We start from the raw sequence: 5,715 nt of genomic DNA, 5'->3' as shown, positions 1-5,715 counted from the left end.
AAGACAATTTGAACAGGGAATCGACAGGTAAACCGACTCAGAGCAATTTTCAAAGGAAATGCTTCAAGTGTAACAGCGAAGGCCATAATGCTAAGGATTGCAAAGGCGAAGTAATGTGTTACAAGTGCAACAAAAAAGGACATATCTCTAAAAATTGCGATGAGAATAAAGAATCTATTTCCGTTAAAAAGAGTTTGCAAACATACTGGAAGTAAAAGCTGCGAAGGGACTCATTTACAAAAAGATGAAAGCTGAAGGAGTGACATTCATAGCCATGATTGATTCGGGATGTGAATTGTGTTTGATGAGAGAGGACATTTTCAGAAGTTTTCACGGCTTGAAGCTAAAGCCAGTAGTTAAGCACCTGAGAGGTATCGGCAAGGGCGAACTTGTGACCGGAGGATATTTCGACGTCGATCTTGAAGCTGGTGGTGTATGCTTCGCCGTAACTTTCCATGTCGCTAAACAGAACGAACTCGAGTACTCTGCGGTTGTGGGAAACGATGTGCTACAGTTAGTCGACGTAATGTTCAGTTCCAACGGCGTTTAGTTCAGGGCAAAAGAGAGAGACTTTGCATCGACATTTAATGGAATGTGTTTCACGGAGATGGTCGAGAAAAGTTCCGTCCTATATAAAATTAATTTATCTCACCTGGCCGACAATCAAAAACTAAAGGTACAGGAAGAGGAGAAACAGATCGCAGCTACCCAGTCGCCCTCCAAAAAGACCAGGAAGCAACCAGTGAAGGAAGTTCCACCGTCGAGAGAGGAAGAGTCCGACGCTGAGGAGCAGATCGACGACAGGTTGAGGACGATAGCGACTCCGAGGCAGATGATGAAGATGAAGATGAGAATAATGACGAAGAGGAAGATGATGACGAGAAGGTGGAGCTAGGAGAGGTTTCAAAGACCTCAGACGCGGTGAAGGAAGAAGACTCCGACGAAGATGATGAAGCTCCTGTAGAAGACGCTGTTTCCAAGAAAGGCAAGGAAAGTAAGAAACCCGAGGAATCCAACTCTGAAGGATAAAAAGAAAAGAGCGGAATTCCTAAAGTGTCCGTAGGTAGGATTCCCATAGGAACGCCAAAAAATCAGATCGTCTATGCCGCGAATTTACCAAATGAATACAAGCACAAGGATGTGGTCACCTTATTAGCCAAGTTCGGACCGATCTATGCAGTGCACCGTATCACTAATAAGTTGGGTTCCAATTCAGTCATTGTGGCCTTTGATACGCCGGCTGGAGGAGAAACCGCTTTGCAATTAGTTGGCCTGTTTGGACCAAATGTCACCAAAGACGATATCAAGAGCTTTATCGAGAAAGAAGCTCCCGTGGAGGACGTAACTGTAACTGCTAACCGCCTTATCCCCAGAGCATTTGTACGTTTGGAGTCAGTAGATGATATTCCCAAAGTCCTAAAACTGCACAGCACAGAGCTCTTTTACGCTTTATTACGGTGCGACCTGTTTCGTTCAAGGCGTTGTCAAAGTTCAATGAACTTACCCTGGTCGTCGAAAATGTAGGCAAGTGCGAGTCTTACGATGCCTTGGAGAAGATATTCAAAAAATATGGCGAATTGGACTATGTTGACGTTGTGTGCAGCAAGACAGTTTTAGCTTTCGTCACATTCAAGCAACCTGAAGGAGCTACAAAGCCAAAAGCTGTCAGGGAGGGCTATTCTAGTGACAAACTTGACGTCAGATACTACTGAAACTGACCTTCGGCAATTGTTTACCAAGAGCGGCGAAACCGATAGCATCCAGATGTTAGGCATTAAGGCCGTAATAAAGTTCACAACCGATGAAGGCTTCTGTAAATCACTCTTGGGCAACGAAACTATCGTCAACCGCGTACCTATTTTTATCGAACCCAACTCTCTGCTGAAGCACAGATGAATGAATATACGCACTGCAAAAAGCCACCCCCCGGAAAGTTCCAGAAGAACACATTTGGCCAAAAACCTTTTAATAAGCGTCCGTCACATGAAAATCGAGGCAATCCGTTTATAAAAAGGTATTAATTTCATATGGGGACACACTGTTCGGAATTCCACAACTTCGTAGCTTTTTTCTATCAAGCCTCTATGCAAGCCTCTTTCTACGTGTGTGCGTGTGTATGGTTGAGTGGAAACCCCAGATGTGTGTGGAAACATGACATGTGGAACCGATGAGGAAGATCCATTCCAACACATAGATAAAAAGGACACACATTAGTAATTAAAACATGGTTTCCCCCACCCCGAAACCCATTATGAGTCTTCTCCTGCGATTGTTCCTGCACGTGTTCAAAGAAGTAATAAAACGTAACGATATGGAGAACCGATATACGTTCATGGACGCACCATAATAAAATAGTCTAGTGCATAGTCAAGTATAAGTCAATGTTTCAAGTTGTTTATTCAAATTTCAGAATTTTTAGATTTCAGTAATTGTTTTCTGAGAACATGTTTCTAAGATATTTCTAGTAGCTAGAACATAGGACATAGGCTGATTATAATACAACAGTTTTATGTTTAGCTGAATTGATTTTAAAATTTTAAATTCTTATATGCACGGATACTCGGTATGTATGTGTGCGCCTGAGTCAGGTATTCTATAAGATCCTCCCTCCATTGGTTTTCTGAAAGACATGACCCTTTGCTATCTCTTGGGTAAGTCCACCAGGGAACTCACCCCTACCCTCAAGTGTGCGCTCGGGTCTGCTTGTGCGCAGAGCTGCGAACTCACCCCAACCCTCAAGTGTGTGCTGATATCTGCTTGTGCGCGGAGGTGTGGAAATTTATTTTTAAGCGTTTTAATGAAAAGTTGCAGTTTTTAACATACAATCGTATAAAGCGTACTATTGGAAAGGGCTTGAAAAATGCTTTCCAATGACACCAAACACACCGAACGTAATGTATTGATCTCGGACTCCTATGACCTATACCCGAAATATAGAAAGTGGAAAGCATTTTGTTTGAATTCTCTGGATCTGAGCGGAAAAGTATCCAAGCTCCCGGAATTACACAAGCGAACTCTGGAGTTTACCCAATACCGCAAGCAACTTGAGGTTCCGTTCGTCGTGTACGCCGACTTTGAATGTGTACTGGAGCCCAGAAATATTGAAGTAAGCCCAAAATTATTCAATTTAAACTCTCATATACCTATAGCTTTTGCTTATTATATAATATTAAGTGTGCCTTTGATTCTAAGCTAGATAAATTTGTAATAAAAACAGGTAGTAACGCAGGATCAAATTTTGTAGACTCTCTTGTACAATTTTAAACCAATCATAATGACTACTGAAGACGAGTTTGAATTTCAGGATTACTTAAATTGTCATATTTGTAAAAAATATTATTAAATAATAGAGTTAGGGATCATTGCCATTTAACAGGTTTATTTAGGGGTGCAGCTCATTCAAAATGTAACTTGGAGTATAGACTATGTAAATTATACCAGTGTTTTTCCATAACTTTTCTAAATATTTAGGGAGGGTCTATATTGATTACCTAAATTTTCGCCTTTTTAGGGTAGTAGTGAGCACTGGGGCGAAAACGGAACGAATTACGAAAGTAATGTAATGATCTTGGACTCCTATCACCCATACCCGAAATATAGGAATTGGGAAGCATTTTGTCTGAATTCTCTGGATATGCGGATGCTGCTCTAAGACATAAGACTGTTATTAAATAAAATTAAGTGTGCTTTTGATTCTAAGCTAGATACATTTGTAATAAAAACTGGTAGTAACGCAGGAACAAATTTTGTAGACTCTCTTGTACAATTTTAAACCAATCATAATGACTCCTGAAGACGAGTTTGAATTTCAGGATTACTTAAATTGTCATATTTGTAAAAAAATATTATTAAATAATAGAGTTAGGGATCATTGCCATTTAACAGGTTTATTTAGGGTTGCAGCTCATTCTAAATGTAACTTGAGGTGTCGACTATATGTATTTATTCCAGTGTTTTTCCATAATTTTTTCTAAATATGATTGTCATTTATTTATTGAAGACTTGGCTAAAATTCCTGGTAGTATTAATGCAATCCCAGTAAATAAAGAACAATATATTTCGGTGTCCAAAACCATAAAAACTTCAAATGGAAACAATTTCGAAATTCGATTTCTTGACACATTCAGATTTATGCCATTAAGGTTAGATACCCTTGCTTCTAATTTAATTGATGATCAGTTAAATACAATAAAAACATTTTTTTTAAATGAAATAGAATTCAGGCTTATGCGTAAAAAGGGTATATTTCCTTATGAATATTTAGATTCAGCTAGTCGACTTGAGGAAACTTCCCTACCATCAAGAGCCGTACTCTATAGTAACTTGACAGAAAAGGAATGCTCTCACAATTTTCTTGTTCAAGTCTAATGGATTATCCAGAGTTGTATTTAAAAACTGATGTTTTCCTATTGACTGATATATTTCAAAATTTTAGAAAAATATGTTTACAAATTTATTCATTACACCCTTAGTTGCTCCGTTTTTACTACACCAGGTCTATCTTGGGCAGCCATGTTAAAGACCACAAATATTCAACTAGAGTTATTAGTAAATAATTGCATTCGAGGGGGGCTTAGTACAATGTTGTCACAGATATAGAAAGGCAAATAACAAATACTTAAAAGATTTTGATCCAACAAAGGAATCATAATGTATTTCTTCCGTTTTGTCCGTCAAATAGTTTTGCATTTAAAGAGGATAAAGTTAAAAAATTAATAGCTGACAAAAAAATTATGTAATCCATTATAGAAATTTGCAACAATGCATACCAAATGGGTTAATATTAAAAAAGATTCATAGAGGGGTTCGCTTTTTACAAAAACCTTGGCTAAAGACTTATATTGACTTAAATACTTTACATAGACAGAATGCCATGAAATAGAAATAGATTTTTTTAATTAAAGAACAACTCGATCTATGGGAAAACTATGGAAAATGCTGAAAAACGTGTAGAGGTTATATTGGTAACTACATGGGAGTCTACAGATGTTCATAAACTTGGTCGAAAAAAACATTGTGAAAAAAATTTAATTTCAAAATTCAATTTTAATAGTAAAACTAAAATAAATGACGAGTTCTATACCATCCAAATGAAAAAACTTTCTGTGGTATTTTATAAGCCAATGTATTTGGGTTTTGCTGTATTGGACTTATCAAAATGGAAAATGTATGATTTTCATTAAATTAAATCACGATGATAATGGTTCTCTATCAATAAAACATAAAAGGTTAATGGAAATGGATATTGTGGGTAGTAACAATTTCTTAGAACTTGAAAATATATTCTTAACAGATATAATAAATGGGAGAAATACAGATGTCAATACATTAAGCAAGCAAGGATCAGGAAATTGCCTATCTTTTTACACAGTTTTTTCAAACTACCTATTCACCTTTGTTAATAAACGCGCAGACTTACGCTTACGATATCCCCCGGTCTAACTTTATTTTTCGAACCACCTTGTCGGAATGTGGGGTTATAAAGGATCTTCAGAATGTGAAGCCAGTCTTTTCGCCAGGTCCAGACGGGGTACCGGGCTGTGTGCTTAGGTACTGCTCTGTTACCCTGGCCTGGAAAAAAATCGGATGCTGAAAATTACAGAGGTATATCTAAACTATCAGCAATTCCAAAACTTTTTGAAAAAATTTTTGTGCCTCACTTGCAGCACCAGTGTAGATCTGTCATATCTCCATGCCAGCATGGCTTTATGAAAC

At 37.7% G+C, this 5,715-nt stretch overlaps 1 pseudogene; it reads left to right on the top strand.

Moving 5' to 3' along the window:
* The first annotated feature begins 236 nt into the window (after positions 1-236).
* Positions 237-2,021, top strand: LOC108104882 (annotated as a pseudogene).
* Positions 2,022-5,715: the final 3,694 nt, after the last annotated feature.

Source organism: Drosophila eugracilis, unplaced genomic scaffold, assembly GCF_018153835.1.
Source record: "Drosophila eugracilis isolate 14026-0451.02 unplaced genomic scaffold, ASM1815383v1 contig_2038, whole genome shotgun sequence".
Lineage (NCBI taxonomy): Eukaryota > Metazoa > Arthropoda > Insecta > Diptera > Drosophilidae > Drosophila > Drosophila eugracilis.
Note: the sequence above shows the minus strand (reverse complement) of the source record. Positions and strands in the feature narration are given on the sequence as shown.